General features: G+C 40.1%; 1 long non-coding RNA gene across 1 annotated transcript in view; it reads right to left on the minus strand.

Annotated features, from left to right (window-relative positions):
- LOC112660835 (uncharacterized) overlaps positions 1-15,824 on the minus strand; it is a 39,316-nt gene that overhangs the window by 3,485 nt on the left and 20,007 nt on the right. Inside the window, exon 2 of the long non-coding RNA XR_003137238.3 lies at positions 251-500. This is a non-coding gene — a long non-coding RNA (uncharacterized LOC112660835). The remainder of the gene's footprint in view (positions 1-250; positions 501-15,824) is intronic.

The following is a 15,824-nucleotide window of genomic DNA, read 5'->3' on the forward strand; positions in this document are numbered from 1 at the left end:
GCATGTATGGCCCTCAGCCACTGAGTTGGGCCTCCCATCTCAAATGCAACTGGTTATCCAACTTTAGACAGAGGCTTCATGTGTGGCTTTTTGGCCAAATTCCTGATTTCTTTGCTATAAATATTCCAGAAGGCTTAAAACCCTCAACAAGTTGTGGGTTGTTGACTTTATGTTCTGGCCAACAAGGAGATCTTCATTTCCCTCTATGACTCATCTATTCCTTTTGCAGCCCCTGCCCCACCCCAAATACCTTCAGCCATTGACATTTTAAATATTCTTGTCTTTTGACTCCCCTTCGGCAGCCTCAACTCATGTCTTGAATTCTTTCTCTTCCTTTTCTTCTTTTCCAGCAGGCTTGGTGACCAAAGCATTGCTAGTGGAGATATCTAGGATTTTTAAGAGTGTTTCCCCACATCATAACTTCAGGCAGATCATTTCTGAACCCAGTATGCAGACAAGGTAACGGGGACTCGAGGGGTGATGAGATTTTTCCAAAACACCTGATGGGAAAAAAGAATAAGATGATGGCAAGGCCAGAAATTCTCCTTTTGGCTTTCTGGACTACACACTCTTCCACTTAATGAGAATTTGTCCATTTCCTTGGAAAAGAGAAGCACAAAGCATGAATCCACAGAATGCCTACACAGTGCAGCTTGGGAGGGATCTGTGTGCTGACCACAGTGGTACGCAGGGCAGGAGCTGTGTGCTGGCCACAGGACTAAACAAACAGGAGCAGGAGCTGTGTGCTGACCACAGGGAACAAGTTACAACTTTATATACAAGGGTTGCAGCCAGAACTGCTGTTAGATTGCACTTTATATGCAGGAACATATAGACAGCTGAGCTCTAAGAGCCGAAGTTTACGTGGTGTTTTCCATCCAAAAGCCCCAAAGTCCTCACTAAAGCTATAAATACCAGAATCCCTTCATCTTTGAAATATAGCCAGTTCCAGGCCTGCTTAAACAGCCCGAAGCCGGTACACACAATGCATGTGTGTATGGTGAAAGAGGCCTTTATGAGTTTTCCACTGCTGGAGGCCAGAGAGAAGGGTGAGTGGAATGTACTGGAATGTCTAACAAATGACAGAGGGAGATTCTGGGGATGAATTGCTCAGTGGGCCCCATGGGGCTGAGTTCTAATCTCTGGGACTACAGGCTGCCTGGCTGGCCCAGCCCCATACTGGTCTCCACAGTAGGCTTTGCCCAGCTCCTGCTCCAGAGAGAACATGGAAGGGGCCCTTCTCTGGCCCTCTTGGGGGTTTGGGCATTCACACCCCTAACACTTGCCCTGGCACCCTCCCAAGCCTGAGAGAAGCCCCCCCTTCCTTCTAGACTGCCCCAGTCTCCTCCTAGTTCAAGAATGTAGGCTACATACATGCACTGAACAAGCCCCCAGGGCCAGCACTTCCTCTACCTTACTTATCTACTTTAATTCATGCACTCATTCCTTTTAACAAACATAGTTTAGGACCTACTATGTGCCACTCCACGTGCCAGTCTCTGTAAAGAGAACTGAATAAGACCAGCATGATCTCTGTCCTCCAAATCATACTCTCCAGTCAGGGAATGAACCACAGAAAAGTAAATAAGCAGGGCAGCCCGGGTGGCTCAGTGGTTTAGCACCACCTACGGCCCAGGGCGTGATCCTGGAGACCTGGGATCGAGTCTCACATCAGGCTCCCTGCATAAAGCCTCCTTCTCCCTCTGCCTATGTCTCTGCCTCTCTCTCTCTGTGTCTCTCATGAATAAATAAATAATTTTTTTAAAAAAGGTAAATAAACAGAAAGCAAGATAATTGCAGATAATGAAACATTCTTTAAGGAAAAAAAAAAAAACACTGCAACCAGGATAAATAGCAGTTTGGAGGAGGGTCTGTGCTCCTTATATGGGTGGTTGGAGAAGCCTTTCCAGGAGCCAGGTGGGTGTGAGGGAGCATTCCCAGCAGCAGGGAGCCTCCAGTGCTAGAGTGGGAGATAAGAAAGGGCTTGTGTTCTGGGAAAGCAAGGAGGCCAGTAGGGCTGGAGCCCATAGGCAAAGGAGGAAGACATATGATGAAGTGTGGCAGTCAATGTGGGCTGTATCCTCCTAAGATGTGCGGCCCTGATGGGAAATTGAAATGTATTAGAAGTGCAGAGGAAGTAATAGAAGGATTTTAAACAGTCATAAGAGTGATGTCATATGTGAATGTGTGTGTGTGTGTGTGTGTTTTAATCACTGCAGCTGCTGAACAGAGAATGGATTAAGGAGTTGAGAACAAAGTGAGGGAGATGACTTAGGAAACTATGGGAACAGTCCAGGGAAATGATAACAGTAGACTAGAGGAGTGAGAATGGAACTGGGAGTGAGGGAGCTGATAAGAGACAACTTCCCAAGTAGAACCAACAGGATGTGGTGGTGAATTGGAATGAAAAGCAAAGTGAGGAATCCAAGGCAAGTGCTGGCATATTTGCTTAATATGGGTGGTTGATGATGTGACTTTCTGATATGGGAAAGCCTAGGAGAAGGGATATATAACTAGGGGCAGGGCAGCTTTGAGGGGATAGGTAGGGATGAGATACAAGTCATCAGTGGCTCTCTGGGGTGATGTCTGTACCGAGCCCAACCCAATCCTTCCCTGCCCTCCAGCACACCTGAGCAGAGCTGCTCCACCTGGAATGTGTTTCCCCTTCCTATCCACTCCTGGCAGCCTCTTCCTGCCTTCTTTACCACCCAACACTCCTTCCCAGCACATTCTCTCTCCAGGGTGAGGAGGGCACCTGTTGGTACTTAGGTATGTTGGTGCCGCCTTCATTTGTTTCTTGACAGCTGGTTGTCAGTACTCAGATGGACTAAACCAATCTGAGATCTGGCAGTGCAGGATAGAGAAGGAGGGAAAGAAACCAGAACCAAAGGGGCTTATCCTGTATAGAAAAGGCACCCTAAAGTACAGCCACCAACAGAGTACCAAGAGTATGGAAAAAATCCAGCCTTGGAACTAAGGGACATAAATCAGTGATGGAGCAAGGTCAAGGTGCAGCAGGCATCCTGGTGGTTCTGCGTGATGGTCTTACTGGAAGAAGAACACTCGTGAGCAACCACAGGGACAGGGGTTGGATCCCATCCCAAGGGAAGAGGAAAGGGGGTAGTTAAGGGCTAGGTGGGGACTAAAGTGCAGATATACAGATAGGTCAACCCACCAGAGGACTGGTATGGGGTCTCCCCAGTCTCCAAAGGGTGCGACATCCCCAGACTTCCAGACCTCCCCATCAGGTGTATCCAAGCTCCCATTTACTGAGTGCTCACAACTTGCTGGGGTTGTAGCAGACAGCAGTGTCAGGTCCTGCTCCCAACTACCTCGTGAGGAAGCACTACCAGCAGTCCCGTTATGTAGATGTGGACAAAGACTCCAAGAAGTTTTATAGTTTGCCTGAGCGCTCAAAGCTGGCACGTGGTGGACTCAGGAAGTATTCTCCGTTGCGTCTCACTCCAGAATCTTTTCCCTCTCCACTCTAGCATCTCACCTTGGCCAGCTTAGCTTGGTACTGGACAGGGCTCATTGTGTAAGGTGTTAGTGCCAACACCTGTGGGGGCTTTGGGCACAGTTGGGCCAGCCAGCAGCAGTAGCAGGCAGTTCACCAACCTGTTACCCATTCTGGTCACAGTCCCTGTCCTGTTCCTTCCTCTCAGGTCTGCATACCAATGGCCATTGGTCCTCCAACACCTAAATCCTAGATCTCTCTGATGCTTTGTAGCTTAGAAAAGATGTGCCAAGTACTTATGAGGGATTGAAGGACAGATCCCACCCCAGAACCCTTCTTTATGAGGCATAGTTTTATTCTGCCTAAGTCCTTTGCATTCTATTTCACTCTAGAGAAGCTTTGTCTTCACCCTCAGACCAGCGCTTCTCAACCTTTCACCTAAGAGCACGTTTCAAAAATGACGACATTGGTGTAGCTTGCAGGGTCAATGGGAGGCCTCTCTGGCTTTCCCTGACCCCTGACCCTTGCAACCCATTTGAGACACTCCAGCTAAGAAGCCCTCTCCTCTTCCCCCACAAGATAACTCAATAGAGCTACTTAGGGCTCCTTCTCTATCCCCCGCTTCATTTAGGTTCCTTTCTTTTTCTTGTTAGAAACAGAATCCCACAATGACCCAGTTTTGCTTTCTGATATTTCCACTCTCAACTCTGTGCATTGGAAGTTGGGCCTGCCTTCCCTTCCCCTCTACCCTCTCTCTCAACATTTCCTTTGAATCAGAGGCCCTTTGATGCTTTATTTATGTAAAATGTCTAGCATGTGTCTGGCACATGGTAGACATTCAAAATATGTTAGCTTAGTCCCTCTCCATCCTATCCTAACATATGTACCAGGAAAATAACTAGATCATATGGCAACAATATATACCAGATTTTCTGGGACAGTCCCAAATTTAAATAATTTTATCCTTTGCAAAAAGGCAACATGTTAAATGTATAATTACTTGAAATTTAATTTTTAAAGAAAGATTTATTCAAGTATTGTGGCAGGGAGAAGTCTCTGATGGCCTCCAGGAATTCCTGCTGGCCCCCACCCTGACACTGCCATGTGTTTGCCCTGCATAATTTCCAGGACTGTGTATATAATGGATTTTAGTCTCATACTCAGGTTATTTGTATGACATAGTTGATCTTAAAGTAGTGAGATTACCCAGGTGGGCCTGACCTTTTTTTAAAAAAAAAAAATCTTATTTATTTATTTATTTATGAGAGGAAGAGAGCATGAGTGGGGTGGGGGCAAAGGGAGAGGGAGAGGGAAAAGCAGACTCCTTGCTGAGCCTAGAGCCCATTGCAGGACTCAACCCCAGGCTCTGAAGATCATGACCTGAGCCAAAGTCAGACATTTAACCAACTGAGCCACCCAGGTACTCCAGGCCTGATCTTTTTATATGAGCCCTTAATTTTTTAAAAAGATTTTATTTATTTACTTATTTATGAGAGGCACACAGAGAGAGAGGCAGTGACACAGGCAGAGGGAGAAGTAGGTTCTTCACAGGGAGGCTGATGTGGGACTCAATCCCAGGACCCTGGAATCACAACCCGAGCCAAAGGCAGACACTTAACTGCTGTGCCACTCAGGTGTCCCTATATGAGCCCTTTAAAGTGAGGGGTTTTCTCTGGCTAGTCACAGAGTAGGAAGTCAGAGATTCAATAATGCTGGTTTGAAAATGCAGAGGGCCACACGGCAAGGAGCAGAGGTGGCTTTAGGGACCAAGAGCTGATCCAGCTGACAACCAGCAAAGAAATGGGGACCTCATGTTTATTGGTACAAGGAATTAAATTCTGTCAATGATAAGAATGAGCTTAGAAGTAGATTTTTCTTCAGAGTGTCCAGATAAAAACTCAGCCTGGCTGACCCAATGGTTTCAGCCTTGCAATCCCCAGCCACAGAATACTGGACATCTGACTTACAGAAATGCAATAGAAAACCAACAAAGACATAAATTATACGAAATAAATTCACCACTTTGAAGTGGTCAGCTCAATGAGTTTTGATAAATTTATTCAGTTGTGCAACCACCATTGTAATCAACATATAGAACATTTCCATCCTTCCATAAACTCCCTGGGCATTCAATTCTCTTCCTCCATATTCAGTCCCCGAACTACCTGTTTTCTTTTTGTTTTTTGAACTACCTGTTTTCTGTTCCTATCATATTTTTGCCTTTCTAGAATGTCATATAAATGAAACATAGAATTGATAGACTTTTGTGTCTGATTTATTTCACTGAATGCAATGCTTTTGGGATTCATCTGTTGTTGCATGCCTCTGTGGCTCATTCTCCATTGCTGAGTAATATTCCATCAGATGTGCACATCATAATTTATCTGTGCACCTATTGATGTCAGTATGGATTGTTTTCAATTGTTGGCAATTATGTGTAAAGCTGCTCTGAACATTCACATTAAAATCTTTGTGTGGACATATATTTTTGTTTCTTTTGGTAAATATCTAAGTGTGGATTGTATGATATATTTGTATATGATTTATGAGGAACTGCCAAACTTTCTTCCAAAATGACTGTTCCATTTTGCATTCTCACATGAAATGTCTGAGGGTTTCAGTTGTTCCACATCCTCATCAACACTTTATATTGTCAGATTTAAAGTTTAACCATTCATGTGAGTATGCAGTAGTATCTCATGAGATTTTTGTCTGCATTTCCCTAATAACTAATGTCATTGAGCATCTTTCCATGTGTTTATTTGCCATCTGTGTATCTTCCTTGGTTAAGGGTCTATGCAAATTGCCTATTTTTTAATTGGAATTTTCTAGACAAAAGTCCTCTGTTAGCTAGATACTTTGCAAATATTTTCCTCGAGTCTGTGGCTTGTCCTTTTATTTCTTAACAGTGTCATTTGATGAACAGGAATTTTTAGATTTGATGAAGCCCAATTTATCACCATTTTTAATGGTTTGTGCTTTTTCTGTTAATCTAAAAAAAACCTATGCCTAACTAAAGGTCACAAAGCTGTTCTTACAGTTTTATCATAGTAGTTTTCACTTTAAGCTTATGATCAACTTAAAATCAATTTATCATATGTGATGCAAGGTAATGATAAGGGCTTGTTTTTACAAATGAATATAAAGGTGCTCCAGAACCACTTACTAAAAGAGTATCCTTTCTCCACTGAATTGCCTTTGTATCTTTATAAAATCAACTGACCACATACGTGTGAGTCTATTCTGTTCCATTTATCTCTATACTTGTTTTTTAGCCATATTCATTGTCTTGATTAGTGTAGTTTTATAGTAAGTTTTAAGTTATGTAGTGTGAATCTTTCACTGTTCTTTTTTCAAAATCCTTTGAGTTATTCGAGATCTTTTGCATTTCCATATAAATTTTATAATCAACTTGTCAGCTTCTATGAAAAAAAATCTTCAGAAATTTTTACTGAAATTGCATTGAAACTATAAACCAATTTGGGGAGAAATGATAACAATATTGAGTTTTCCAATCCATGAACACAGTATATCTCTCTATTTAGATCTTTAGGGCAGCCCCAGTGGCCCAGCCGTTTAGTGCCACCTTTGGCCCAGGGTGCGATCCTGGAGACCAGGGATCCAGTCCCATGTCAGGCTCCTGCATGGAGCCTGCTTCTCCCTCTGCCTGTGTCTCTGCCTCTCTCTTTGTCTCTGTGTCTGTCGTGAATAAATAAATAAAATCTTTAAAAAAAATAGATCTTTAATTTCTGTCACTTGTGTATTATAGTTTTCAGTGTACAGGTCTTATACATATTTTGCTAAAGTTTTCCCTAAATATTTAATTTGTTGATGCTTATGTAATGGTGTTTCACTTTCTTAATGTCCAATTATTCATTGTGAGTACATAGAAATACAATTAATTTTTGTGTCTTGGGGCACCTGGGTGGTTCAGTCTTTTAAGTATCTGCCTTTGGCTCGGGTCATGAGCTCAGGGTCCTGGGATCAAGCCCCATGCCTGGCTCCCTGCTCAGTGAGGAGTCTGCTTCTTCCTCTCCCTTTGACTCTCACCCCTGTTTGTGTGCATGCTTTCTCTCTCAAATAAATAAATAAATAAATAAATATATATATACATATATATATATATATATATATATTTTTTTTTTTTTTTTTTTTTTTTTTGTAGCTTGACCTTTGCAACATTACTAAATCCACTTAGTCCTAGTAGCTTTTTAGTAGATGCCTTGGAATTTTCTGTCAATGATCATGTCATAAACAAATTTTAGAAGTTTAACTTTTTCCTTTCTAATCTATAGGCCTTTAATTTCTTTTTCCTGGCTTATTGCACTGACTGGGACCACAAGTAAAATATTGAATATAAGTGATAAAAAATGTTCCTGGCCTTGTTCTGGAGGGTACAGAGAAAGCCTTCAGTTTTTCACCATCAAGTATGCTGTTAGCTATAGATTTTCCATAGATGTGCCTTGTAGGGTTAAGGAAGTTTCTGCCATTTTTAGTTTGCTTGGAATTTTTAATAGTGGGTGGGTCTTACATTTCTTTCTTTCTTCCATGCTCTTTCTTCATTTATTGAGATGATTATAGGTTTTTTCTTTTTTAGTATTATAGTGAATTATACTGGTTAATTTTCTAATGTTGAAGCAGACTGCATTTTGGGGAAAAAACCCTCTTGGCCATGAAATACTGTTATTTTTATATATGGAAGGATTTGAGTTGTTAAAATTTTGTTAGTTTGCTACTGTGTTTATGAAGGATATTGGTTTGTAGCTTTCTCTTCTTGTAAGATCTTTGCCTTGTTTTGGCATCAGGGTAATGCCGATCTTATAGTATGAGTTGTGAAGTGTTGTGTTCTCTTATATTTTCTGGAAAAGCTTACATAAAATTGCCATTATTTCTCAAATTTTTTGGTAAAATTTCTTACATTTTTGGTAGTATTCACCAGTGAAGCCATCTGGGCCTGGAGTAATCTTTGTGAAAAGGTTCTTAACTATGAAGTCATTTCATTTCAAAGGACCAAACATTATCCATCTCTTCTTGAGTGGTTGTGTGTTTTAAATAATTTATACATTTCATTAACATTATAAAATTAATTGGCAAAATTGTTCAAAATAACCCTTTTAAAAATTTTATTTATGTATTTGACAGAGAGAAAGCAAAAGCAGGAGAGGTGGCAAGCAGAGGGAGAGTGACAAGCAGGCTCCCCACAGAATAGAGAGCCCATTGTGGGACTCGATCTCAGGCCCCCAGGATCATGACCTGAGCCAAAGGCAGCTGTTTAACCAACGGAACTACCCAGGTGTCCTCTTTTTTTTTTTTTTTTTACATTTACTCCATAATCAGCATGGAGCCCAACATGAGGCTTGAATTCATGACGAGATCAAGACCCAAACTGAAATCAAGAGTCCGATGCTTAACTTACTGAGCCACCCAGATGCCCCAACCCCTTTTTTCTTTAATGATTAGGGTTTTATAGTGATGTTCCCTAATTATAATTGTAGATTTTTGATGATTTCTTTTTCAATTATTTCCATTTCTTTCTTTACATATTTTGAAGCTCTGTTAATATACTCTGCAAACACATTTAGGAGTGTTATGTTTTCTTAAATTTATCATTTCTAATTATATAACACTCCCCTTCGTTTATGCTAATATTTCATTCTAAATGTATTATGTCTGAATGTATAATCACTTTAATTTTCTTTTTTAATTAATTTTTAAAAATTCTAGTATCATTAACATTAACAGTGTTATGTTGGTTTCAGGTGTACAATATCATGATTCAACCTCTAGTTTTCTTTTAATTAGCATTTACATAGTATATTATTTACATACTTGTATGTCTCATCTTTTTGTGTGTCTTTATTATTTTTTAAGATTGATTGATTTTAGGGAGAGAGACTGCACAAGTGGGAGAGGCAGGGGGAGAGAGAGAGAGAATCTCAAGCAGACTCCCTGCTGAGCATGGAGCCCAACACAGGGCTAGATCTCACAACTCTGAGATCATGATGCTTGAGATCATGACCTGAGCAAAAACCGTCTGACATTGAACCGATTTGCCATCCAGGCACCCCTATTTGTGTGTCTTAATTTAAAGTAGGTTTCTTGGGGCACCTGGGTGCCTCAGTTGTTGAGTGTCTGCCTTCATATCAGGTCGTGATCCAAGGGTCCTGGGATTCAGTCCCCATCAGGCTCCCTGTGAAGAGCCTGCTCCTCCCTGTGCCTATTGCTCTGCCTCTCTTTGTCTCTCATGAATAAATAAATAAAATATTTTTAAAAAATAATAATGTAGGTTTCTTGCTTTTTAAGTTCAATCTGGCAATCTTTGCTTTTTCATTGAAGTGGTTAGAACATTGACCTATTTAATGTAATGTGATTGGGGTTAAATATATCATTTTGCTATTTGTTTTTTATTTGTCCCATCTACTCTTTGATTCTTTTTCTTCTTTTCCTATCTTCTTCCAAATTGAGAATTTTTTAAATGATTACACTTGCCTCCACTATTAACTTAGTTATTCCGCTTTATTTCATTTTTAGTGATTGCCCTAGGTTTTGCAATATGTATCATTCTGGCCTGCTATTTCTTTTCCTTCTGCACCTCCAATTATATGTATGTTAGATCATTTGAATTTATCCCACAGATCTTAGAGCCCTATCACCTGCTTCTAGACTCTTAGGTAGGCTGAACCACCTATTCACATGAAGATGAAGTGAATGAGGATGAGAGGAACAGGGTTATGCCATAGCAGCACCAGGACTTGACCCCTTTGGTCAGGACAGCAATTCAGGGCAGAAGTTCAGTCATATCAGCAAAGCACAGGTCTGAAGGACTCAGGTCTTGCATCAAACTATTAGCTCAGAGTTGGAGAGAGAGAAGAGGGGTATTCTCAAGAAGAGCTGCATATCATGTCCAATTTGATATGAGCAAAGAGCAAAAATAACTTGTGTTTTAACAGATGACCACAGGTAGAGATGAAATTGAGAATATCAGCACTCTATGAGTTCTGTAAAATTGTAATGAAATTTGGGCTTCCAAGAGATGTGGAATTGCTAATTTGAATCAAAATATCCAGATTGCAAGGGACAATAATGCTCCAAATGATATCTGTTACACATTTAAAATTACTAGTTCATCCAGAGTTAAGATGGCAGAGATGTAGGGAATCCTAATTTTGCCAGGTCCTTTGAATTCAGCTAAATAGTTATCAAATCATTCTGAACATCTCCAAAATTAACCAGAAGTCTGAGAAAACAATTGCTACAATTCTACAAATAGAAAAATGACCACTTTTTGCAAGGTAGGAGGTGAGAAGATGTAAATTCAAGGAGATATATTGGAAGATAAACTGCCCTGGGGAGGGAGCCAGCTTAGGGAGTCTACTGATCTGTTATAAGCAGCAGAGCACAAAATTGGAACTTTTAGAAGTCTGCTACAATGAGGGATGTCCCTCCTGAAAGGTACTCAGGAAGAAAAGTGGATTGAAATCCTAGGTGGGATAGTGTGGTCTCAGCACCACCCCACTCAGTTCACAAAAAGAATGGGGGTGACTGAGTGCAGCAGAGTTCCCAAGCATTAGAATGGGGAAGCCAGGTGCAAACAGCCAGTCCAGGTGCTGGCTTTCTGCTGGGTGTTGTCATAAACTGTGAACTGCATCACCGTGAGGCTTGGAGCAGGGGCCAAGCCAGAGGCAGACCATGGCAACTACCCCCACTCACCCACCCAGAAGGAGGAGTGTGCAGGTGCACACCACAGGAGTCCATAAAATATGGAGAGTCCAAAAGAGGTTGCGTGCCTGAGATAAAAATTCTTAGTCCCAGTCTCAGTGAACACAGAGTGTGGGCAGAAACCAGGGAAACAAGAGTGATTGACTGCTCTTCTATGAGGGTGATTTGAAGAGTGGGTCTGAACTTCCAGCTCTGGACCTAGAGATCAGAGCATCACCACTTCATTCCCCAAATCAGTGCTGAAAGCCTTCAGGCAGAAAAACAGCACCACATTGTGCAAACCGGGACCACTTACACTGAGCCTGACTCCCTGGCAAGGGGTGGTGCATTCCCACCTGGGGCAAAGACACCTGAGAATCAAAGCAACAGGCCCCTCTGCCAGAAGATCACAGGTACATTCAGCTAATAACAAGTTTACCAATCATACAGAACTGAAACCACTCCAGCACTAGAGCAAAATAGTATATAATATTTGTGGTTTTTCATATTATGCTTTAGTCATTCAGTTTTATATTTTTTTTCCTTTTCATTTATTTCCTTATTTTATCAATTCTTTCTTAAACTCTTTTTTAATGCTCATTTTTACAATTACAGTTTTTATATATATTTTCATTTTTGGTTTTCCTTCACTGTTTTCAATTTTATTTTTGTAAAATTGAGTGTAAACACAACACACACACACACATATATGTTTTTCTTTCTTTCCAATTTTGGCATCTAGTTCTGTCTAACAAACAGACCAAAATACACATAGGATCTAGTTTATTGTTGTGTTCTGTTCTACTTCTTGTTGGATTTTTTTCTCTCTTCTTTTTATTTCTGTTCTCTTATGATTTGTTTAGTTTATATATTTCTGATGTTGTTTTTGATATTTTTGTATTTTCTCTCTCTTTCATTTATTATTTTCTGGGTATAATGATGAGATAGAAAAACTCACCCAAAAGAGAACAGGAGGCAATACTCACTGCCAGGGATATAATCAATATGGATATAAGTAAGATGTCAGAACTAAAATTCAAAATGTTGATTATAAAGATTCTAGCTGGGCTTAAAAAAAAGCATAAAAGACACTAGAGAAGCTCTTTCTGTAGAAATAAAAAAAACCTGAAATTTAATCAGGTGGAAATAAAAAAGGATATCACAAAGATGTAATAAAAGAATGGAGGCCCTAACCAGTAGGATAAATGAGGCAGAAGAGAGTCAGTGGTATCCTGATTGACCCTTCATTCTCCAATAGGATTCTCTTTAACCTCCATGTATTTGATCCTTCCAAATTTCCTCTTGTGATTGAGTTCAAGTTTTAAAACATTGTGGTCTGAAAATATGCAGGGAATGATCCCAAACTTTTGGTACTGATAGAGACCTGATTTTGTCAACCAAAATGATGAAGAATAAGGAAGCTGAGAAAAAAAGAGATAAACAACTACTGGAACACAAGGGAAGGGTTCAAGAGATCAGCGATATCATAAGGAAAAACAATATTAGAATAATTGGGGTCGCAGAGGAAGAGGAAAGAGAGAGAGTAGGGGAGGCAGAAGGCTTATTTGAACTTCCTTAATCTGGGGAAAGAAATAGTCATTCAAGTCCAGGAAGCACAGACAACCCCCCCCCCCCACCAAAGTCAGTAAGAATAGTTCAACACCTTGATATATTAGAGTGAAACTTGCAAATTTCAGAGATAAAAAGAAAATCCTGAGAGCAGCTAGGGGGAAAAAAACCTGTAACCTAGAAGGATAGAAACAAAAGACTGGCAGCAGACCTGCCCAGAGAAACCTGACAGGCCAGAAAGGACTAACATGAAATATTCAGGGTGCTAAATGAGAAACTATGCAGCCAAGAATACTTTATCCAGTAAGGCTGTCATTCAGAATAGAAGAGATAAAGATTCCAGGACAAACAGAAAATAAAAGAATTTGTGATCACTAAACCAGCCTTACAAGAAATAGTAAAGAGGATCCTTTGAGCAAAGAGAGAGTCAAAAATAATAAAGATCAGAAAGGAACAGAGACAATATCAGAAACAGTGACTTTACAGGTAATAGAATAGCACTAAATTACTATCTTTCCATAATTACTCTGAATGTAAATGCTCTAATCAAAAGACACAGGATATCAGATTGGATTAAAAAGAACAATAAAACCAAGATCCCTCGATATGCTGTCTACAAGAGACTCATTTTATTTTTATTTGTTTAAAAGATTTTATTTATTTGAGAGAGCAAGCAAGCCCACAAGCAGTATGAAAGGGCAGAGGGAGAGGGAGAAGCAGACTCCCTGCTGAGCAGAGACTCTGATTCAGGGCTCAATCCCAGCATCCTGAGATCATGACCTGAACCAAAGGCAGACACTTAACTGACTGACCCACCCAGGTGCCCCAAGAGAGTCATTTTAGACCCAGATTGAAAATGAGCAAGTGGATAACCATTTATCATCCTATTGGACACCAAAAGAAAGCTGAGGTAGCAATCCTTATATCAGACAGCTAGATTTTAAACTGAAGACTGTAATAAGAGATGAAAAAGGACACTATATCATAATTAAAAGGTCTATCCAACAAGAAGATCTAACTATTCAATTTATGCCCCTAAGATGGGAACAGTCAACTATATAAACCAATTAATAACAACATCATTTTATCCTAAAGCAACAGAATACATATTCTTCTCAAGTGCACACAGAACATTGTCCAGAATCAATCACATTCTGGGACACAAAATCAGGTCTCAACCAGTACCAAAAGTTTGGGATCATTCCCTGCATATTTTCAGACCACACTGTTTTAAAACTTGAACTCAATCACAAGAGGAAATTTGGAAGGAAAAAATATGTGGAGGTTAAAGAGAATCCTATTGGAGAATAAAGGGTCAACCAGGATATTAAAAAAGAATTTCTTTAATTCTTCATGAAACTAAAAAACTCATGGAAACAAATGAAAATGAAAACAACTCTTCAAAACCTTTGGGACGGGGCAGCCGGGGTGGCTAAGTGGTTTAGCACCGCCTTCAGCCCAGGGTGTGAGACTGGAGACCCGGGATCCAGTTCCGTGTCAGGCTCCCTGCATGGAGCTTGCTTCTCCCTCTGCCTGTGTCTCTGCCTGTGTGTGTGTGTGTGTGTGTCTCGTGAATAAATAAATAAAACCTTAAAAAAAAAAACCCTTTGGGATGCAGCAAAGGTGGTCTTAAGAGGGAAGTATATAGCAATACAAGCCTTTCTTAAGAAACAAGAAAGGTTCTCAAATACACAACCTAACCTTACATCTAAAGGAGCTAGAGAAAGAACAGCTAATAAAGACTAAACCCAGCAGGAGAAGAAAAATTATAAGGGTTAGGGCAGAAATCAATGAAATAGAAACCAAAAGAACAGTAGAATAGATCAACAAAACTAGGAGCTGGTTCTTTGAAAGAATTCATAAGATCAATAAATCCCTGGCCAGACTTACCAAAAGGAAAGGAGAAAGGACACAAGTAGATAAAATAATGAAAGAGGAGAGCTCAAAATCAACTCTGAAGAAATACAAACAATCATAACATATTATGAGCAGCTATGTGCCAACAAATTAAGTAATCTGGAAGAAATGGGTGCATTCCTAGAAACATCTACACTACCAAAACTGAAACGAGAAGAAACAGAAAACCTGAACAGATCCATAACCAGCAAAGAAATTGAAGCAGTCACCAAAAATCTCCCAATAAATAAAAGTAAAGGACTGGATGGCCTCCTAGGGGAATTTTACCAAACAATTTAGGAAGAATTAATTCCCATTCTTCTGAAGCTATTTTAAAAAATAGGAATGGAAGGAAAACTTCCAAACTCGTTCTATGAAGCCAGCATTATCTTGATCCCCAAACCAGACCAAGATCTCACCAAAAAGGAGAATTACAGACCAATATCCCTAATGAATACAGATGTCAAAATTCTCACCAAGTTACTAGCCAGTAGGATCCAACAGTACACTAAAAGGATTATTCGCTACAATCAACTGGGATTTAATCCTGGGATGCAAGGGTGGTTCAAAATCCACACATCATTCAATGTGATACATCACAAAGGATAAGAACCATATGATCCTCTCAATAGATGCAGAAAGAGAATTTGACAAAATACAGCATCTTTCTGGATTAAAACTCTCCACAGTGTAGGGATAGAGGGAACATACTTCAATATCATGAAAGCCATATATGAAAAACCCACAGCAAATATCATTCTCAATGGGGAAAGCTCTCAGCTGAACACAGCAGGAACACGGCAGGGATGTCCACTCTCACCACTGTCATTCAACATTGTACTAGAAGTCCTAGCCTCAGCAATCAGACAACAAAAAGAAGTAAAAGGCATCCAAGTCAGCAAAGGAGTCAAATTCTCACTCTTTGGAGATGATGAAAGACTCCACCCTAAAATTGCTAGAACTCAAACAGGAATTCAACAAAATGGCAGGACATAAAATCAATGCACAGAAATAAGCTGCATTTCTATACACTAACAATGAGACAGAAGAAAAAAAATGAAGGAATTGGTGCCATTTACAATTGCACCAAAAACCATAAGATACCTAGGAATAAATCTAACCAAAGAGGTGAAGGATCTGTACTCAGAAAGATATAGAATACTTACAAAAGAAATTGAGGAAGACACAAGAAATGGAAAAACAT

This window comes from Canis lupus, chromosome 4 (genome assembly GCF_003254725.2).
Source record: "Canis lupus dingo isolate Sandy chromosome 4, ASM325472v2, whole genome shotgun sequence".
Lineage (NCBI taxonomy): Eukaryota > Metazoa > Chordata > Mammalia > Carnivora > Canidae > Canis > Canis lupus.